Here is a 23350-nt window from a genome sequence, read left to right on the forward strand (position 1 = left end):
TAAAGATTTAAAAACAAATAAAAGAATCTTAAAATGACCTTAAAAATCAGGCGGCAGCATTTTGCACTAGCTGGAGGCGTCTGAGGGAGGACTGACTGACTCCAAAATAGAGTGTACTATACTATTTATACTGTCATTCCATCTCAATCACCATCAATATTGCACTATTGTCTTACGTATGTTTATTGTGTCTTGTTGTATTGTACATATAGTGTCTCCCACTGTTTTATATTATATATCTATTTCTTTTTTTTTTTTACTTATATTTATATATCTATTTGTCCCCCACACCACTGTACCTTGTTTTTGTCTCATGTATGTCTATTTGTTTCCCTGCTGTATTGTACACATAGTGTCTCCCATTCTCCTTTATTATATCTATTATCTGTACTTGCTGTAAAATTGGGAAGGAGAGTAACATAATTTCAATTCTCTGTATGTCCTGTACATATGCAGTATTGACAATAAAACTACTTGACTTGACTTGTAACCCAGCCAAGAACTGACCTTACCTTTGCCAGATGCCACAAATAGAAAAAACTGGACTAAACTGCACCAATCTGGCTTTCCAATTCAGAAATTGGACCCAAGAACCCAAGTTAGAAATTGTTGGCTTCTTATACAGTTCCAAGGGGCCCAAAACAATGAGGGGTCTTCAAAGAAACCAAAGAGACCAAACAACATCACTTCTGTATTCTTTCCCTTAAAATGTAAAAAGTTTAAGGCCATTCAGGCTTTGATATCATTAGGACATAACAGAAGCGTTTTAATAGAGAAGGCATTTTTTTCTTTAGCAGGATGTATATCTGGCTTCCATCAGCATAACAATGGAATTAAATGATATGTTCTCCCAAAATTGAGCCCAGTGAAAGTAGACACAGTGAGAAAAGAAAGGGTCTTAAAATTGAGCTTGTGAAACCCCATATGGCAGAGGAGCACAAGGAGAACACAAAGTTCTGTCTGTAAGATCAGGACCTAAACCACTCCAAAGCACTACCACGGCTGCCCACTAGGTGCTCCAAACAGGAAAGTAAAATGTTGTTGTCCACTGTGTCAAATGCTGCGGTTATAGATCCAGCAGGACAAGAATCACATAATCACCAAAATCACAATCATTGAACAGGAGGAAATAAGCCTATAATTAGCCAATACCGTGTGGTCAAGACCAGGTTTCTTAAGCAGGGGTTGTGAAAAGGAAGTATACTTAGGAGCATTAAAAGTATGTTCATTTAGGTAAAAGTACACTTTCAATTCAATATAATTTATGAATATACACATTAAATATACTTTCTTTGTACTTCCATGAACTGTATTTTTAATACAAAATGTTTTAAATTATAGATTGCGTTGATCGAATATATATATATATATATATATATATATATATATATATATATATATATATATATATATATATAGTGGCATTAAATACTGCTTAAAATGCACTTTAGTGTCGTGTTTTTTTCAGTGGCATTATGGTGTACAAAATATGTGCATCAATACACAAAGTAATGCATTTACAATACACTTTAGGTGTATTAAAAAGGTGTTTAAAAAACAAATACTTAAATCTACTCAAGTTTGCAGAAGTTATATGAAAAAAAAAACACTTAAAATCACAATTTAATGATTTTATGTTGTCTTTAAATATAGCTTAATTATGACTGAAATATACTTAAGTCGCCATAAGTTGTTCCAAAAAAAGTACATTTATTATGTATTTAAGTACATATTGTGGCGTCTGTGTGTGTGTGTGTGTGTGTGTGGCTGCTGTGTGCCTGTCTCTGTGTGCCCGCCTCTGTGTGCCTGTCTCTGTGTGCCCGCCTCTGTGTGCCTGTGTGTGAGTGGATGTCAGGTGTGGGGCCTCCCTTTTAGGTGGGGTTATGCAGAGTGGTGGGCACCACTCTGAATCTACCATCCGGTAGATTCCTAGTTGGTTTAGTGACCTTAGGGCTGTTTATGCTGTGTGAGCAGTTGGGTTTTGCTCTCCTAGCCTTGTTAAAGGCTATAAGTGAGTGGCAAGCCTGTTAATAAAGAGCTGTTGAGTACTTGCAATGAGTCTCACGAGTCCTCCTTCCACACCACAATATTTAGATTTTTAAAAAGTATGTTCTTTTCTATGTTAAGTATACTTTCAAAAAAATAAAAAATAAAAAAAGCCTCTTTCCATCATTTTTAAATTCATTTTAAAATGTCTAGTTGTGGTCTCTAGTATGAATTAATGCCATGTGACTTTTTGGATAAATCCCCATTGGTTTTGCATAAACCAGAATTTGACATACTGACCACAAATCATTTGTGCTTAGGGCACCCAAATGGCAAGCACCAGCACTGAGAGGAAACTATGAACTATGATTTCGGTCATGATATGTTTACGTCATGCTTTTGGTTATGTCAAAGTAGGTTTTCATGTTTTAAATAAAGTGTTTTCTTGTATTTTTGCACAGAGCTATAATTCTGGCCAATGTTCTGAATCAGATGGACCATAAACAGTGATAAATGCTGAGTCAGTTTGGGCTCAGTTAAACTAATTATAAACTTTTATTAGAAATGTTCTGTAGTCTGGTAAAAAGTGCTGGGGCTTCTGTTTTTGCCCCACCTGTTTCTATTTCTGTGCGAGTGTGTGTGTATGTGTGTGTGTGTACCTGCTTGCAGGGGAGTGCAGGGGACATTTATAAGTCTATAAAACACAATGATAACACTGGTTATTGCAGTACTGCTCTCAAATCAGCAGTTGAATTGGACCATCCGCTGATGCTTCTGCTGATTGCTCCCATTGACTTCTCATAAACAGCGACTTTCAGTGGGTTTGAAATCCATACATGCGGTTATGGTGGATAAAGTGTACGCTTGATATAGTCGTTAACTTTGAAAAGGACTCATCAGCACCATATACAGACCTGTAACCGACTCATTACTCAAAAGTTGGAGTTTTAAGGCATCAGAGATTGCAGGAGGAACATTTAACCTGCTGCTATTGTTAGCCACCAGTCAATCCAGCTGGAAGAAATCGAATGGTGAAAAAAGGGCTAAATTAAGGATGATTGGGTCAGTTTTTTTTAGCTTTCCTGCTATTAATGGAACAAAATTGTCAAACAAATGATCCATATCTGTAATCTTGAAGGTGTTCTTTTCGATTTTGTGGTTTTACAGCTAGAACACTTGTGTTTCCATTACACAGGAAAATAAACCTTGTACAGCTAAACCTTTTGACACTGCAAAAAATATATACTTTATTAAACTATTTCAAAGATAATAAATATTTTTTCTCTCTGATAACAATGTAAGTCTAAGGTTATTTTGCGTATTACTTAGAATTTTCATCTTATTTTATGTAATTTTAATTCAAAATAAAATCTACAACAAAATAAAAAAAGTTGCCGGCCAAGTTATTCTGATTATTTTGTCCAAATTTAAGCCAAAACACTTTGAGAAATCTAATTTAGACAAAATTGTTTACCCCATTTGCAGACTTTTTGGTTTAATGTAGGCATAATATAGATATGTCTCAGTTTACATATAACTTCGAAAAGGTTTGAATGTACCAATTATCATTTTTAAAAATAAATGGATTAATTGAAACACTTGCTTACTTGTTTAAACAAGTTGTGCTCGTTAGTTGGGTCTTAGATCTCTGCCAACTTTTTAAAATCTTGATTCCCTGAGTTGTGATTCTATGTTGAGTTGAGTTTGAATTCCTTAAAGCAAAAGTGTACCTGAGATCAAGATCAAAAAATCTTTGTTCTCTGCATTAAATGTTGAAGTCATGTCTTTAGTCTCCGGGGTGTAATTACACTTAGAGTGTAAATTCCTTGGGATGAGGGTCTAAGTTATTTTGTGAGTTTCTGGAATGTATATCTTGTATTTTGGCTTTAAAGTCTGTGAAGTGTCAGTCTTAGTCAAGTATCTAGTCTCTGGAGTGTGAGTTTAATTTGAGTCTCTCTGGGGTGCCAAACCCAGGCTGAGTTAAATCTTGAGTTTTGGGGGTATGAGTCTAAGTTGATTCACAAGTATTTATGGTGCAAATTGATAGTCTGTTGGTCAAGTGTCAAGACTTCGAAGTCTCTGTACTTTGAGTCTAAGTCATGTCTAATGTTTCGTAACTTTTTAACTTTTCAGTCATGTCTAGAGTTTCAACAATTTAGATCCAGGTTTAGTCTTGAATCTCAGGAATTTGAGTTTTAGTTCTGGACAAAATTTCTATAGTTTGAGTCTAAGTCTTGGTCTCAAGTCTCAGGAGTTTGTGGTTTAGTTATGTATAACATTTCTATATTTAAAGTCTAATTTGCTCTCAAGTCTTTAGAGTGTGAGTCCAAGTCATGTCTAAAGTTTCTAAAGTGAGTCCAAGTCCAGTCTTACTGTACATCTCTGAAGTTTGAGTCTTAGTCATGTCTAGAGTTTCTATAATTTCTTCAAGTCCAAATCAAGTCTCTAGGGTCGCTTCGGTATGTCTCAAATTTCTTTAGTCTTAGTCCAAGTTTAGTCTCAAGTATCTGGATGCAAATTAAAAGTAGAGTCCAGTAGTGTGTGAGTCCAAATCAAGCCAAGTTCTCTGTGGTGAAAATTTGTGTCAAGTTTCCAGTTTCAGGGTTGTGATTGAAATGGATTCTCAAGTTTCTTGAGTGTCTTTTTTTTTGCATATCCAGGTCAAGTTTAAAGTCTCTGGAATGTAAGTCTGAGCTGAGTCTCTGAGCTTTGAATCCAAGTCAAGCTAGTTGGTCTTTGAGTCCAAGCATCTAGAGTGTGAGTCTGAGTCAAGTCTTGAGTTCAGAAATATTAGTCTAAGCAAAGTCTTAAATTCATGGAAGTCTGAATTCTGAGTTAAGTCTTTCGGGGTTTGGTTATGTTTTGTTCTTAGGCTGGAATTTTGGAAGTCCTAAATCTCAAACCCAATGGTGTCACAAGCCAGTGAAGGGTAGGTCTAAGTGAATTATTGGTGACCTGTGACCAGTTCAAGTCTCAGGTCTCTGAGGTGCAAGTCTTAGTCAAGTGGTAAACCCTGAAGAGTACATGCTTTAAGATGGCATCCACTTTTGTCCTTTTTAACCCCTGGAGTTAAATTGCTGCCTCAAATTTGATGTTTCTTTAAGTTTTAATTTAATATCTTTTATTTTAGTTATTACTGCATGTTTGTGGTGTCCAGCAAATCCAATTTGATCACTTTCAAATAACAGTGTGAACAGTCATCTTAAAATATCTTACTTAAAAAGCAAAACTAGTTTGCCTGCAGTCTGAACATATCTTTAGACTTTTACAGTTTTCCCTGTTTCTCTCATTTACAGTTCTGTTAAGTTTTCTGATTTTTTTTTTATTAATGGAACAAAATAGTCAAACAAATGATGCATTTCAGTAATACTAAAGGTGTTCCTTTTTGTCGATATTGTTTGTTTAAAGCTAAAATACTTTTTTTCTCTCCACACATGAAATTAAATCTTTTTTTCCTCTGATAACAATGCAATTGTGATGTTATGTTTGCTTATTTTATTAATAATGATCTTGTTTTAAATAATTGTACTAAAATTCATCTTTGTTGTTACTGGATGTTTGTGATGTCCAGACAGGCAAATCCTTTACATACCTTGTTTAAAAATCAAATCTAATTTGCCTGCAGTCTTAACATAGTTTTAGACCTTTAGACTTTTACTGTTTCCCTGTTTCTCTCATTTACAGTTCTGTTAAATTTTCCGATATTTTTTATTCAAACATTCTTGTAAAATTTCTTGTAACAGTGTTACATTTTAATGTTTAGTTATGGGAATGCTAGTTTTAACATTTCCATAATGTTCGTATTTATCTAGTTGGGAACGTTACGTGAGAAACATTATTATAACATTGTGATGGTAACCAGTATTATGTCACATGTTTTTATAAGGTTCCCATAACATTATTTCTGTATCGTTACAGGTTAAGCTTCCTGGACCTTTTCAAAACATTTCTAAACATTATTATAACGTTCTCTGTTAGCTGGAACTTTTCCTATGATACAACTGTTCCACACAGATATCTGTTCTAGTTTTTAATCCACACTAAACTGTTGTTTGTGCTCAACAGTTAGCCTCTCTCTCTCTCTCTCTCTCTCTCTCTCTCTCTCTCTCTCTCTCTCTCTCTCTCTCTCTCTCTCTCTTCTTCCTGTCCCCTCCACACTTTCCCAGACCATGTTCTGACAACAGCTGTGGGTTATTTACACAGCCACAGGGAGGGGTCTGCTGATCTTTTGGTTAGGAGGGCCGGGATCATTCACAGGGGAATAAGTCGGGGGTGGAGGAGCAAAAAGTGTTAGAGAAAAAAATGGAAGTTCACGTGCAACTCATCTGACCTAACCACATACGAATGCAGTGGTGGCAAGAGTTCAGCAGTGAGTTTTGCTCTCTCTTTTTTTTTCCCTTAAAGCAACTTCCTATGCTCTCAGCTGTCTAAAGAAGCATTTCCTGGCTGTAGAGCGGACCGGGTCAGAGCAGGAGACGGACGACTTGTTGCAGGACTTTGAGGGAAAGTTGGTATGTTGGTTCTTATTTCATACTAGTTGATGTATAGCATTTTTAATGCAGTGCTGATGTTATACTGTGACAGCAGTACATGTTTAATAGTATATATATTTAGATGCTGATCTGCAAATCCATGCTATCGTTGTTCATACACAGCATGCTTTTTATGAAATGGACAAGCAAATTTGTGTGTAAACGTCTAACGGAGCAGCTGAAACTGCAGACAGGGCTTCTGCAGGAATGTATCTGAAGTGACATACTGTGCTGCTCACTATAGCTAGATACAATCTGCCTATTCAGCACACAACTGCTGACAGCTGGGTATGGCATTTGTTCTGCCACTTAAAAAAAAACTTTTGGAGAACTAATGTAATGTGTCTGGGCAGTTGTGTCAAGTTTGTGTGTGTGTGTGTGTGAATATCTGCACAAGTTTAAAAGATTAAGCTTATGGAATAACTTTTTTATTTTGATAGCTTATTGCATACTTTTGTAATACATGCTGCAGTTAATTAAAGTCAGGATTTTGAAACATGAAAATATATATATATCAATCTATATGTGAGCCATCAACTGTGCACTGTGTAGCTTGATTTGGGGTGTCATTGAGTCTTTGCTATCATAATGATGGGAGAAGTATGTTTTGCACGACTCAAAATGCACAAAATTGCATTATGTACTAATTCTGTAAATTAATATTTGGTGTGTTTTGAGCATAACATGCAATAAACCAGGCAGCATGTCACTTGCCATTCTCTTTAAAAGCCATATGAGCTTTAAATTTGGCGGGAACAGCGATGTAATTTTTTTTTGCATTCTGTTTATTGTTGATGTAGAAGTTGGGTTTGTGCACTGCTGCATGTCCTTGTGAGTGTGTGTGTGTGTGTGTGTGTGTGTTTGTGTGTGAATAAAGAGCAGGGGTGTTGGTGTGTTGGTGTGCCTGCTTTGCCAAGATAGCAATGAACGTCTAAAGGTTGACTGTCATCTAGGTTCCAATCATTCAATGGTGCATCTGTGTTTTCCCTTGCCAAGATAGCAATACACCAGAAATGTACCTGAACACACCTCACTTCCAGACCACCCTGCCTATCAGTGTGGATATATTTACAAGCTATTTAAACGATACAGTGGAAGGTATGTAAATAGAATGTTGGTGGGGTGTAAGATAGTAATGAGCAGGTTGTAAGGGAGCACCATTTAGTTCAGTCTCCTGCTGCTCAAATGTGTTTGAAAAAAAGAACTCAGTAATCTCACATGTCTCTTCTTGAGGTTTAGTAGAGATTGAGTATAGATTTCAATGGCAGTGGTAGCTTAGCATTTGGGGTAGTGGTGGCTCAGTGGTTAGAGCACAAGGGCATAGGTGACAAGGTTTTGGGTTCAATACTCATATGTTTGGTGGGGTTGCCACTGTTGGTTTGGGACACAATTGATTTCTAAAGACAGGAGTATCAATATGGTCTCAACTATTTCTCATTCACAGACTAAGCCATTTTAGTTCTGATATTGAGTACTACTTTTTTAATCATGTATGTGATTCAGTTGTACATTTTACATTTAGCTGTGTTAGTATGAGAAACTGTACCAACACAGGTACTTTTTCTGCCACATTATTTTTTTACTATACAAAATTATTTCTGCACAACAAACAAAAGCATAAAGATGTGTGAACTGATTAGAGAGCTGTTTGTGTTGCTTGAATTAAACATATTAATGTGTTTAATTAGGGTTACATAGCTGTAATTAAGGTTAAAAAAGTAAGAATCCCAAATCTGTCTCCTGATATATCAAAGATCAACATTTCAGCAAAAGAATTTCCCTATGGGCCCAGTCTTCATAAAAAAACATGCCCTGGCTGTGGACCAACACACTGCCACAACTGCTGGTGTGATGATCACATACAACAGTCTGTCACCCCTAGTAGTGATAAAAGGGACACTAACAGCTCAGCAATATGTGCAAAATATTCTGCAGCCATAAGTATTTCCTTTCATTGCAGAGCTTTAAACTGGCAATTTTCATCAGGATAATGCTCACCCACACAGAGCAAGGGTTTTCTAGGAATATCTCCAACAGACTGGAACACTAGCTTGACCTGCTTGCCAGATTTATTGCAGATCTGTATACTGTCATTACATTTATACATATAAATATTTATTTAAATCTAACATTCAACTTCTTCAGATATTACTCACACTCCAGATTATGAGTCAAACATTTGGATGTTGTTCCTAAACTGTAAATAGTGTCCTAAGCTGTGTAATAGAAAAGAAATACATAAGGAATCATGAATTAAACTTAAAACAAACCAAAAGCAATAAATGACTTTTATCAGGGATGCTGTTAACTTGCGGTTTCTGAGGCTGGAAACTCTGATGAACTTATCCTGTGCAACAGAGGTAACTCTTGCTCCTCCTTTTCTGGGGTGGTCCTGATGAGAGCCAGTTTTATCATAACATTTTGTTCTTTGACATTGATGGTCTTTGCAACTGCAGTTAATAATACTTTCAAAGTCCTTGAAAAAGTATTTTTCTTTACTTAGTTGAGTAGTTCTTGCCGTAATAAGAACTAGAACTTTACTCAAATAGAGCTATTCATTGTATACCAACTCTACGTCTTCACAACTTTACAACTGATGCTCCCAAACACATTAAGAGGCAAGAAATTCAAGTCATTAACTCTTGACAAGTTCAGCACAGCTGTTAACAGAAAACCATTCCAGGTGACTCTACCTCAAAACTACCATCTAAGCAAAAGGTGCTACACTTTAAAGAATCTAAAATAAAAAACATATTCTGGTTTATTTAACACTTTTTACTAAATAATTATTTTTACTATATGTTTTTCTTCATAGTTGTGATGACTAGTATTATTCTATAATGCAGAACATGAATTTAAAGTGTGTTTAAACTTTTTACTGTGAATGTGAAAGTTTTAATGTGAAAGTTTACACACTTGTTTTAAGTTTGAAAGAAGTTTGCTAACAGCACACTCGATTAAACTTCTTTTTGTGAGGGTTTCTATGGAAAAGTTTAATTGGTGTAAATTTTTGTTATAATGTGGAGCTTGTTTTTCTACTAGACTGGCTCGATATAAGAATAATGAAGTGTGGTGGAATTTGTTGTATTTTTTTTGTGAATGTTTACTGTAGAAGAAACATTGTCCAACACCAGCTGGCTGCTTAGATTCTAAATGGATGAATTAACCCAATTTAGTTGATAATTGGGATCAATTAAGCTACACAAGTCCAGGCTTGATTACAGGCAGCCTTGTTTAAACTTCCCAGAGCTAAAAATTAGAGCTAAAAACTCCAGTCCTGAAGCTATGGAGACTATGCAGTGTCCTGATTAAAAATCTGTTTTAGTACACTGGTATGCCAAATGTCATGGGACAGGAACTAAGGCATTGAGACTAATGATGCACTGATCTGTGGGATCAGTTTGCACAATCATTACCACTCACTGCTCTGTCCACTGTGGGTGGTATCACCTTATATGGTGTTTTTTGTAGATCAGTGACAAAATCTCTCACTCTGTGCCTGATTATTTGTTTAATGAGAACTACTGAAAGTCGCTTGCTGAGCCGTCACCAAATGACTGCAGCCGAGTTACAGACTTCCAGCAGATGTCTAGCAGGTTTAATATGTAGACCAGTGACTACTTACAGCCAATGGGATCACGTAGAGAGAGAAGCACATGATCAACCAATGTTTCTTCTGCATTGAATCCATAGTACTCGCATGCACTTACATCTCGCATGTTCTCTTGACAAAATAGAGAGCAGTGACTAGTAATGATTGTGACTGTTGGCATCTGACTAGAATTTCCATGCAAACAGTAGGGGTGTCATGATTCTCTAAATCCTCGATTCGATTTTATTTCCGATTTTAGGGTCACGATTCGAATCGATTCTCGATTTTCTTTTTTCTTTCTTTTTTTTTACAGCAGAGAGGCCTATGCCAGTTTTAGAGCAGTCTATGGTCAGTCATTGGTTTGATTCATCAAATTTACAATATATTATTTCAAAAGGTGGGCTTGATATAAGTGATGCAAAGTGATACAAGTGATCTGTAATACACCACATTAGGCACTAATGGTCAAATTTAAATAATTTAATTAAGCTATATATGTAATGCCATCTAGTGGCTTTTTTGGTAGCAGCAGTGTGCACTATTAAAACAGCAATTGTGCAACATAAAATAAATAATAAAAAAATAAAGGAACAGTCATGTACACAATAATAGAACAATTAGAGCCTTAAGAAACTGAACTCTATCCTACTATAACAGTTAAATATGAAAAGTAAGATTGGTCCCTGAGAATGACAAGTTTTTTTTCTTTAACAAAGATATATTATTAACTTTATCTGAGAGAAAGATGCTCCTTAAGGTACCAAAACTATTAACATATTTGAGGCTAGACAAAACAACTGTTATTTTTACCGTATTTTTCGGACTATAAGGCGCACTTAAAAACTTTTAATTTTCACAAAAATTGACAGTGCGTCTTATAATACGGTGCGCCTTTTGTATGGATTTTACTCGTCAGGTTGTAAGGAGCAGTAAACACACACTCCGTGCAGCGTTATAGAGAGTTTCAGTGCTATACAGAGTCCAGAGCCGTGCAGCTCCGAGGCTGAGCAGCAATAGCATTAGCTAGATGCTAACCGCTAAGCTAGCTAGCTTATTCACTGTTCAGAGATCAGTATTATCTAAATTTTACCCGTCAGGTGTAAGGAGCAGTAAACACACACTCCGTGCAGAGCAGCAATAGCATTAGCTAGATGCTAACCGCTTAGCTAGCTAGCTTTTTCACTGTTCAGAGATCAGTATTTTCTAAATTTAGCACTTTTAATACTGCTGGAGCAGTATTATTAGAGTTAGATGCTAATCGCTAAGCGTTCACCGTTCAGAGGTGAGTTATCGGCCTGTAAGTCTGTGCTGCTTTGCCTGGCTAGCATTAGCTAGATGCTAAGCGCTAACTCTCTCAGAGGTGAGTTTTATCAGCCTGTAATCTGCTTGTTTACCGTGTTAAAACAAGCTACGGGGGACGAATCGCTAGCTAATATCTCACTGTCTTACCAGAACACGCAGGATTACTCAGTGTAACGCTGTCGTTTAAGTTTGGGTTAACTTTACTAGTTTAGGTGACTAGCTAGCGTGCTAGCGGATAGCTATGCTAACGCTGGTGCAGCAAGCCTTAGTGGACATCTGGAAATCTAAGCTTACTGTAAATAAACTGAAGCACGTTACTCACCCAAATAAACAGTTTTCAGGAGAGGAATCTGTGTAGATTAATATCCAGCACTCGTTTGACTTTGAAAGAGCTAGATTTATATATACTGAGACGCTCCACCGGCAAGCGACCACCCCCGGTGGGGGAAGGGAAACATGGCGCCACCCCTGTTCACTTTGATATAGGCACCCTTTCTAGTGTCACTTAACGCGCCTTATAATGCGATGCGCCCTATGTATGGAAAAATAGCAGAAAATAGGCGTTCTTTGATAGTGCGTCTTATAATACGGTGCGCCTTATAGTCCGAAAAATACGGTATATTTTCAAGTTTTTCTTTAAGGAGATGAGAATGTCTATGGAGTGAATTTTGTGCCAAAGGTTTTACGCAAAAAAATAAAATCCACAATCAAAATTTTAAGAATCAAAAGTAAAACATGTATGTTGCAAATTCAAAAGAGAAAAAATATATATCAAATATATATATTTAAATATACTTGGTTATTTTATTATTCTTTGCACTTATTTGAAAATTATTTTAGTTTGGATTTTGCCAGTCTTTGCTTTCATTTTTGGATTTTTTTGGATTTTCTGTGGATTTTTGTGGATTTTGCTGCTAAAGACTTTTGCTTCTGGAATCTCTCCTTTGCTTCTGCTTCATTTTTTTGGTTCTGATTTTTGGCACACTTTTCTCGGGTGGGCGGGGCTTAGAAGAAGGCGTTCCCCTTTAATCTCTATTGGTCACCTACCCTGAACCCTCGTCTGAGACAGACCACGCCCACCCCGCCAGCTTCAAGCGCTCTTCCAAACATGGCGGAGCGAACGGGGTTCAGCTCACAGCAGCACCAGCAGGTACTTTTCCAATGAAATTTCATACAGACGTTATGTTTAATGTTATATTTCTTTTTTAAGTAAGTGTTTAACTCTATTAAGATGCTCATGTTAGCGGGGTGTGCTAAATATCCATGCTTAAATTATACTAGTTAGTTAGTGAACACTAACCTACCTAGTCAGTGAGTTAGCTAGTTTACCTAGGTCATCTGGTCAGTGAGTTAGTGGGTTAGCTAAGCTAGTTAGGTTACCTAGTCAGTGAGTTAGCTAGGTAACCTTAACCAGCACTTACTTGGCTTTACCCTGGGGCATAATAACTAGCTTAGCTAACCCACTAGCTCACTGACTAGGTAACCTAACTAGCTTAGCTAACCCACTAACTTTATTTATTTAGCTTAACTTTAGGTATTTAGCACACCCCGCTAACATGAGCATCTTAATAGAGTTAAACACTTACTTAAAAAAGAAATATAACATTAAACATAACGTCTGTATGAAATTTAATTGGAAAAGTACCTGCTGGTGCTGCTGTGAGCTGAACCCCGTTCGCTCCGCCATGTTTGGAAGAGCGCTTGAAGCTGGCGGGGTGGGCGTGGTCTGTCTCAGACGAGGGTTCAGGGTAGGTGACCAATAGAGATTAAAGGGGAACGCCTTCTTCTAAGCCCCGCCCACCCGTGAAAAGTGTGCCAAAAATCAGAACCAAAAAAATGAAGCAGAAGCAAAGGAGAGATTCCAGAAGCAAAAGTCTTTAGCAGCAAAATCCACAAAAATCCACAGAAAATCCAAAAAAATCCAAAAATGAAAGCAAAGACTGGCAAAATCCAAACTAAAATAATTTTCAAATAAGTGCAAAGAATAATAAAATAACCAAGTATATTTAAATATATATATTTGATATATATTTTTTCTCTTTTGAATTTGCAACATACATGTTTTACTTTTGATTCTTAAAATTTTGATTGTGGATTTTATTTTTTTACGTAAAACTTTTGGCACAAAATTCACTCCATAAGTGTTCTTTAGTCTGGGAAGTATAACAAAGTAATTTCTGAGATTCTGGTATTCTAGTAAACCTCTGTGAGAGTCAATATCTCCACATGACAAAAATCTGGAACAGAGGCCACCTCTGGATCTTTCCAGAAGAGTCCCGCCAAACAAAAATTCCTTCAATAGTGCAGCGAGGACTCATCCAGGAAATAACAGATGAACTCAGATGAACTGCAGGCAAGGCTCTTCTAACAGCTTGCCTCAGATATGGTAGTAATAATAATTTAACTCTGTGTGAGTGTACAAATTCACAGCTAAATGCTTTGTTTAAGTAATATAATACAGGAAATTGACAAATCCTGCACCTAACAGCTGGGGTTATGCATAGGGCTCAGCCAGGATCTAGTACTCACTCAACTAACAACAATAGCAAAACCACCACAATCTGATACTGGCTCGACAAGAATCCAGAAGCACAGCCTAACACTATGTTCATGGTCCATTGCCTCAACTGCCAAGTAACAGACCTACCAAAAAATAACCTATGAACACACAGAATCCCTCCTTAATCTAAGCTCACTTCCTTTAACTATGACAACAACACACTTACCTAAGCACAATCACACACAATAAATCACATTATAAGTTGCGTGAGCAGAACACAGCAACCACTACCATCTGATACTGGCTCGACAAGAATCCAGAAGCATAGCGAACTATGTTCATGGTCCGTGCCTCAACTGCCAAGTACTCAGACGTCTACAAAAACTCATGAGACAAATTATTACAAGAGCAGGACCACACCAATCCCCTTCATCCAAACTCTAACACAAACTTCAGTGCAAGCTCTTCTCAGGGGTCATCAGGCAGGCACCTTCCTTCGTCAGTGTTTCGCTGAATTAGGCCCACGACACCTCCAGAAGGCTCAACAGTGAAGTCTGGCGTCCCAGACCCACCCCCCTCCAAGCCTGCTGTAGAAGCACAAACTCATTCCCTTCCCCACGTAGCCTCAGCCCTTCTGAACCACAACCACTGACTAGATCTTTCAGCTACATCTAACAACTCCAACACAAACTTCAGTGCAAGCTCTTCTCAGGGGTCATCAGGTAGGCACCTTCCTTCGTCAGTGTTTCGCTGAATTAGGCCCACGACACCTCCAGAAGGCTCAACAGTGAAGTCTGGCGTCCCAGACCCACCCCCCTCCAAGCCTGCTGTAGAAGCACAAACTCATTCCCTTCCCCACGTAGCCTCAGCCCTTCTGAACCACAACCACTGACTAGATCTTTCAGCTACATCTGACAACTCCTTCACTACAGTCCTTAGCACACGACCTCTAATTCCGAATTCAGACAGCAGTCTTGTGGCAGACTTCGCAACAAAGCCTCTAGTACCTACCTCTACCGGTCTAATATACGCTTGCCACCCACGCTCTCTCACCTCAGCCACCAAGTCTGTATACTTCAGCCTTTTCCTTTCATAAGCTCCATCTACCTCGTCTTCAAACGGAACAGTCAGCTCTATAAAATACACTATCCGCTTACTTTCAGAGTACAACACTACATCCGGCCTCAAGGTTGTAACCAGAATGCACTCTGGGATCTGCAGTTTACTACCTACATCCACTAATAACTTCCAATCTCGTGCATTGGCCCACTTACCAGCAGTTGTCAAGCACTGTGCTGTTTCTCCACTATGCTGCCCCTCACGCACAAACGTGATTACCCTACTGCAACCTACCACGGGCATGTTATTAACTTCTAACCGTTTCTTATCAAGTGCACCTGCAAGAGATCTAAGTACCTGATTATGCCTCCATGTGTAGCGCCCCTGGGATAGACTCACCTTACATGCTGACAAAATGTGCTTCAGCGTGCCACTTCCTGCACATAGCTTACAACTTGGATCCTCACCCACCCACTGAGCAAGGTTTTGTGGCGTTGGCAGAACATCATATGTAGCTCCCAAAAGAAACTTTATACGGCCTGTATCCAATCCCCATAACTCTCGCCAGGTGATTCTCCGCTTCTCTACACTTTCCCATCTCATCCACTGCCCCTGTTTACTCTGCCCTGCTGCTTTTGCCCTCCTTGCTTCCTCCTCCTGCTCACGAATAAACCCTGTAACCATACGCCTTTTCTCAGGTGATGTGGCCTTGCCGAATGCTTTCCAAGAATCACCTAATCCTAATCCTGCCCTCCCATTTTGCACCTGCCCCACAACATCCCTGTGCTCCAGTGCCCTCCTTGCGGCTTGAGTAGCTTCTCGAGCATTCCACTTTCTCCCAGACCTAGTGACTGGTGCTGTTGCTTTAACCAGCCCGTCTTTTGACCCTAACAACTGCATTTCACGTCCTACCTTAGCACATTTGAACTCCTCAACCAAGCTCGTCAACGGCAGTTCCAGCATCCCTCTCCCACACCACGCCACACTACTAAGGCAACGCGGCACCCCCAACCATGTCCTTATAGCCTTGCTCATAACCCTTTCTAACCTCTCAACCTCAGAAATCGGAATATCATAAACTGTAAGTGGCCACCTTAGACGAGGCAACAAACCAAACTGCAGACACCACAATTTTAATTTACCTGGCAGAAAAGACTTATCAATTCTATTAATGGCCTCCACCATTTCTGTCCTCAACCCTTCCACCTGCTCTTTATCATTCAGTGCTGCAGTATACCACCTACCTAAACTCTTAACTGGCTTTTCCAATATAGATGGTATGACTTCTCCCTCCATCATAAACCTTTCTTGTATCAATTTCCCTTTAACGATTGATACACTCCTAGACTTGCTCGGTTTAACTTTCATCCTAGCCAGCCTAAGATTATCATTTAACTTCCTTAGCAGTCGCCGGGTACATGGCACCGTGGTCGTTAATGTTGTCATATCGTCCATAAACGCCCTAACTGGTGGGAGCCGGGTGCCATCATGCAGCCTCTCCCCGCCTACGACCCACTTAGAAGCCCTAATAATCACCTCCATTGCCATCGTAAACGCTAGCGGTGAAATTGTACAACCTGCCATTATACCTATTTCCAGTCGTTGCCAAGATGTGACACACTCCCCTACACTAAAGCAAAACTGTATGTCTTCAAAATAGGCTTTAACTAACCTTGAAATCTCTTCTGGAACCCTAAAAAAATTTAATGCCTTCCACAACAATGCATGCGGTACCGAACCAAAAGCATTAGCCAGATCTAAAAACACCACATGTAGATCCTTTTTCTCGGCTCTTGCTGTTTGAATCTGATGCCAAATCATACTATTATGCTCTATGCAACCAGAAAAACCTGCAATTCCTGCCTTTTGTACAGACGTATCAATTAAATTATTTCTTTTCAGGTACGTTGCTAGTCTACGTGCAACCACACTAAAGAAGATCTTACCCTCCACATTCAACAAGCTTATGGGATGGAACTGATCAATAGCCACAGAATCCTTTTCTTTTGGGATAAGAACACCGCCTGCTCTGCGCCACTCCTTTGGAATAATCCCCTTCTTCCACACTATAGCCATTAGTTTCCATAGAAACTTCAAAACATCTGGTGCACTTTTATATAATCTATATGGAACCCCATTTGGCCCTGGGGCAGAACCTGCCTTTGCAGCCTTCACCACCTCCTGAACCTCACTCCACCTAGGGGGGTTAACATCCATTTTCCACTCTATATCACCTAACGGCGGCATGTCTGCTGGTAGGTCCAGGTCGCTAGACCTTTCCTTCTCTGTGTAAACACTCTTAAAGTGCTCCTCCAACTCCCTCTTTCCGACCTTTAGATTTCCTGATTTCTCCTTACTAAACAGACTCTTAACAAACCTAAATGGATCTCTAAAGAACTCTATCCTAGCACGCTCCTTCTTCTTCCTCCTTTTCCTCATAGCCTCTGCTCTCCGCAATTTTACCAACTTACTTCTCAACTCCTCCTGCAATAACTCAATGCCCTCTCTTTCTGCCTCATTCCCCTTCTTCCACTTCTTTCTGAGTAACCTTGATTCCTTAACCAGTTTTTCTATTTCTACCTGCCGCCTTGATTTAACTACATCTTGACACTTTACGTTCCTCTGCGCAACACCAAATCTTGCCATTCCATAATCATAAATGACTTTACCTAGCCTGTTCAATTTACTCTCTGCTGTTCCCTTCAAACCCTCAAGCATACCTTTCAAATCATCATTAATACTCCTCCATGCCATCTTGTCTCCTGTGCCTGGCCATTTAACTTTGGATCTTTGACCGATTCCTTTCTCCCTACCCATCTGCTTTCCCTTAGCCTTTGACCTATCAACACCTCCTTCATCCTCCACTCCTTCTGTGCTTAAGTTAGCCTCCCTAGTATCAAAGGTATTGATATCCTGCGGACTGTGGCACGTAACCTGCCGCTGGACTTCAGCCGACTGACTCAAACAATTCTGTTCAAAGTATTGTTCAATGCGGGGCCCCTGCACTCCTTCACTCAAGCACCTCATCTTTCCTTGGTGTATCCTCAGCCCTCTCACTGATGTGACCTTGCTCCACCCACACACACAGGTCAGCAACTCCTTTCCACTTTCCACCATCCCACCTGCCTCTATGCTTAACCCACTTCTCGTAGTCATGTCCGTTCCAGAGTCCGTAACCATGTTATCCGCCTGTGAGTCATCTTCCACCCCTGCTCTCGCTGACTCCTGGGGTATTGCTTTTTTCCTTTTCAATGTAGCTTGCTTGGTTGCACACACATGGTTAACCATGGTGGCTGCTACCATGGATTGCCAGCCCATGGCAGCACCGTTAGGGTCTATTCCCTCTTGTCAGCTGTCTTTCCATGCTGTCACAGGGTCTTTCCTCTGTTGTCAACTGTTCTCTTCACAGCAGTCACTAGCTTAACTAGATATCAAGTAATATAATACAGGAAATTGACAAATCCTGCACCTAACAGCTGGGGTTATGCATAGGGCTCAGCCAGGATCTAGTACTCACTCAACTAACAACAATAGCAAAACCACCACAATCTGATACTGGCTCGACAAGAATCCAGAAGCACAGCCTAACACTATGTTCATGGTCCATTGCCTCAACTGCCAAGTAACAGACCTACCAAAAAATAACCTATGAACACACAGAATCCCTCCTTAATCTAAGCTCACTTCCTTTAACTATGACAACAACACACTTACCTAAGCACAATCACACACAATAAATCACATTATAAGTTCCGTGAGCAGAACACAGCAACCACTACCATCTGATACTGGCTCGACAAGAATCCAGAAGCATAGCGAACTATGTTCATGGTCCGTGCCTCAACTGCCAAGTACTCAGACGTCTACAAAAACTCATGAGACAAATTATTACAAGAGCAGGACCACACCAATCCCCTTCATCCAAACTCTAACACAAACTTCAGTGCAAGCTCTTCTCAGGGGTCATCAGGCAGGCACCTTCCTTCGTCAGTGTTTCGCTGAATTAGGCCCACGACACCTCCAGAAGGCTCAACAGTGAAGTCTGGCGTCCCAGACCCACCCCCCTCCAAGCCTGCTGTAGAAGCACAAACTCATTCCCTTCCCCACGTAGCCTCAGCCCTTCTGAACCACAACCACTGACTAGATCTTTCAGCTACATCTAACAACTCCAACACAAACTTCAGTGCAAGCTCTTCTCAGGGGTCATCAGGTAGGCACCTTCCTTCGTCAGTGTTTCGCTGAATTAGGCCCACGACACCTCCAGAAGGCTCAACAGTGAAGTCTGGCGTCCCAGACCCACCCCCCTCCAAGCCTGCTGTAGAAGCACAAACTCATTCCCTTCCCCACGTAGCCTCAGCCCTTCTGAACCACAACCACTGACTAGATCTTTCAGCTACATCTGACAACTCCTTCACTACAGTCCTTAGCACACGACCTCTAATTCCGAATTCAGACAGCAGTCTTGTGGCAGACTTCGCAACAAAGCCTCTAGTACCTACCTCTACCGGTCTAATATACGCTTGCCACCCACGCTCTCTCACCTCAGCCACCAAGTCTGTATACTTCAGCCTTTTCCTTTCATAAGCTCCATCTACCTCGTCTTCAAACGGAACAGTCAGCTCTATAAAATACACTATCCGCTTACTTTCAGAGTACAACACTACATCCGGCCTCAAGGTTGTAACCAGAATGCACTCTGGGATCTGCAGTTTACTACCTACATCCACTAATAACTTCCAATCTCGTGCATTGGCCCACTTACCAGCAGTTGTCAAGCACTGTGCTGTTTCTCCACTATGCTGCCCCTCACGCACAAACGTGATTACCCTACTGCAACCTACCACGGGCATGTTATTAACTTCTAACCGTTTCTTATCAAGTGCACCTGCAAGAGATCTAAGTACCTGATTATGCCTCCATGTGTAGCGCCCTATTAATACTATGTTATTAATTGACATTTTCGACCATTAAATGAACAGGACAAAGCTGTTGTGTCTGTTGGCATTCCAACTCCAGCTCTGCAAAGCCCATCTATTGTGTCTGTTAGCATCCTAGCTCCAATGATGCTAAGCCCAGTTGTTAGCATTATAGATAACCCACTCCAGTCCTGAAAAGCGTATCTGTTGTCTGTTAGCATCCTAGCTCCGACCCTACTTAATCTATCTGCTGTATTTGTTAGCATCCTCCCAGCTCTGATGTATGTTAGGATCACAATTCGTACCCTTCTAAACTCAGCTGATGTGTCTTTTAGCATCCCAACTCCATCCTTGATAAACTCAGATGTTGTGTCTGTTAGCATTACAACTCCAACCCTGCTAAACTTAGTAGTTGTGCATTTTAGCATCCCAACTCCAACCCTAATAAACTCAGCTGTTGTGTCTGTTAGCATTACAACTCCAACCCTAATAAACTCAGCTATTGTGTCTGTTAGCATTACAACTCCAACCCTGATAAACTCAGCTGTTGTGTCTGTTAGCATCCCAACTCCAACTCTGATAAACTCAGCTGTTGTGTCTGTTAGCATCCCAACTCCATCCCTGCTAAACTCAGCTGTTGTGTCTGTTAGCATTACATCTCCAACCCTAATAAACTGAGCTGTTGTGTCTGTTAGCATCCCAACTCCAACTCTGATAAACTCAGCTGTTGTGTCTGTTAGCATCCCAACTCCAACCCTGATAAACTCAGCTGTTGTGTCTGTTAGCATCCCAACTCCATCCCTGATAAACTCAGCTGTTGTGTCTGTTAGCATCCCAACTCCATCCCTGATAAACTCAGCTGTTGTGTCTGTTAGCATCCCAACTCCAACTCTGATAAACTCAGCTGTTGTGTCTGTTAGCATCCCAACTCCAACCCTGATAAACTCAGCTGTTGTGTCTGTTAGCATCCCAACTCCAACTCTGATAAACTCAGCTGTTGTGTCTGTTAGCATCCCAACTCCATCCCTGATAAACTCAGCTGTTGTGTCTGTTAGCATCCCAACTCCAACTCTGATAAACTCAGCTGTTGTGTCTGTTAGCATCCCAACTCCAACCCTGATAAACTCAGCTGTTGTGTCTGTTAGCATCCCAACTCCATCCCTGCTAAACTCAGCTGTTGTGTCTGTTAGCATCCCAACTCCATCCCTGCTAAACTCAGCTGTTGTGTCTGTTAGCATCCCAACTCCATTCCTGCTAAACTCAGCTGTTGTGTCTGTTAGCATGCTAACTCCATCCCTGATAAACTCAGCAGTTGTGTCTGTTAGCATCCCAACTCCAACCCTGATAAACCCAGCTGTTGTGTCTGTTAGCATCCCAACTGCATCCCTGCTAAACTCAGCTGTTGTGTCTGTTAGCATTACAACTCCACCCCTGCTAAACTCAGCTGTTGTGTCTGTTAGCATCCCAACTCCAACCCTGCTAAACTCAGCTGTTGTGTCTGTTAGCATCCCAACTCCAACCCTGCTAAACTCAGCTGTTGTGTCTGTTAGCATCCCAACTCCAACCCTGCTAAACTCAGCTGTTGTGTCTGTTAGCATCCTAACTCCATCCCTGCTAAACTCAGCTGTTGTGTCTGTTAGCATCCCAACTCCAACCCTGCTAAACTCAGCTGTTGTGTCTGTTAGCATCTCAACTCCAACCCTGCTAAACTCAGCTGTTGTGTCTGTTAGCATCCCAACTCCAACCCTGTTAAACTCAGCTGTTGTGTCTGTTAGCATCCCAACTCCATCCCTAATAAACTCAGCTGTTGTGTCTGTTAGCATTACAACTCCAACCCTGCTAAACTCAGCTGTTGTGTCTGTTAGCATCCCAACTCCTCCCTGCTAAACTCAGCTGTTGTGTCTGTTAGCATCCTAACTCCATCCCTGCTAAACTCAGCTGTTGTGTCTGTTAGCATTACAACTCCAACCCTGCTAAACTCAGCTGTTGTGCCTGTTAGCATCCCAACTCCAACTCTGATAAACTCAGCTGTTGTGTCTGTTAGCATCCCAACTCCAACCCTGATAAACTCAGCTATTGTGTCTGTTAGCATCCCAACTCCATCCCTGCTAAACTCAGCTGTTGTGTCTGTTAGCATCCCAACTCCAACCCTGATAAACTCAGCTGTTGTGTCTGTTAGCATCCCAACTCCAACCCTGCTAAACTCAGCTGTTGTGTCTCTTAGCATCCCAACTCCAACCCTGATAAACTCAGCTGTTGTGTCTGTTAGCATCCCAACTCCAACCCTGCTAAACTCAGCTGTTGTGTCTGTTAGCATCCCAACTCCAACCCTGCTAAACTCAGCTGTTGTGTCTGTTAGCATCCTAACTCCATCCCTGCTAAACTCAGCTGTTGTGTCTGTTAGCATCCCAACTCCAACCCTGCTAAACTCAGCTGTTGTGTCTGTTAGCATCTCAACTCCAACCCTGCTAAACTCAGCTGTTGTGTCTGTTAGCATCCCAACTCCAACCCTGTTAAACTCAGCTGTTGTGTCTGTTGGCATCCCAACTCCATCCCTAATAAACTCAGCTGTTGTGTCTGTTAGCATCCCAACTCCAACCCTGATAAACTCAGCTGTTGTGTCTGTTAGCATCCCAACTCCAACCCTGCTAAACTCAGCTGTTGTGTCTGTTAGCATCCCAACTCCAACCCTGATAAACTCAGCTGTTGTGTCTGTTAGCATCCCAACTCCAACCCTGCTAAACTCAGCTGTTGTGTCTGTTAGCATCCCAACTCCATCCCTGATAAACTCAGCTGTTGTGTCTGTTAGCATCCCAACTCCATTCCTGCTAAACTCAGCTGTTGTGTATGTTAGCATTACAACTCCAACCCTGATAAACTCAGCTGTTGTGTCTGTTAGCATTACAACTCCAACCCTGATAAACTCAGCTGTTGTGTCTGTTAGCATCCCAACTCCAACCCTGCTAAACTCAGCTGTTGTGTCTGTTAGCATCCTAACTCCATCCCTGCTAAACTCAGCTGTTGTGTCTGTTAGCATCCCAACTCCAACCCTGCTAAACTCAGCTGTTGTGTCTGTTAGCATCTCAACTCCAACCCTGCTAAACTCAGCTGTTGTGTCTGTTAGCATCCCAACTCCAACCCTGTTAAACTCAGCTGTTGTGTCTGTTGGCATCCCAACTCCATCCCTAATAAACTCAGCTGTTGTGTCTGTTAGCATCCCAACTCCAACCCTGATAAACTCAGCTGTTGTGTCTGTTAGCATCCCAACTCCAACCCTGCTAAACTCAGCTGTTGTGTCTCTTAGCATCCCAACTCCAACCCTGCTAAACTCAGCTGTTGTGTCTGTTAGCATCTCAACTCCAACCCTGCTAAACTCAGCTGTTGTGTCTGTTGGCATCCCAACTCCATCCCTAATAAACTCAGCTGTTGTGTCTGTTAGCATCCCAACTCCAACCCTGATAAA

General features: G+C 40.6%; 1 protein-coding gene across 5 annotated transcripts in view; it reads left to right on the plus strand.

The window, feature by feature from the left end:
• Positions 1-6234: 6234 nt before the first annotated feature.
• Positions 6235-23350, plus strand: part of gypc (glycophorin C (Gerbich blood group)) — a 97502-nt gene continuing 80386 nt past the window's right edge. For 3 of the 5 annotated variants that reach the window (XM_007230037.4, XM_049484750.1, XM_007230038.4), the window contains exon 1: positions 6236-6497. The gene's annotated coding sequence lies outside the window, so the exon portion shown is untranslated. Of the gene's footprint in view, positions 6498-23350 lie in introns of all 5 variants that reach the window. The other 2 variants (XM_022679491.2, XM_007230036.4) reach the window with 2 other exon arrangements.

This window comes from Astyanax mexicanus, chromosome 11 (genome assembly GCF_023375975.1).
Source record: "Astyanax mexicanus isolate ESR-SI-001 chromosome 11, AstMex3_surface, whole genome shotgun sequence".
In the NCBI taxonomy this organism is placed as follows: domain Eukaryota; kingdom Metazoa; phylum Chordata; class Actinopteri; order Characiformes; family Acestrorhamphidae; genus Astyanax; species Astyanax mexicanus.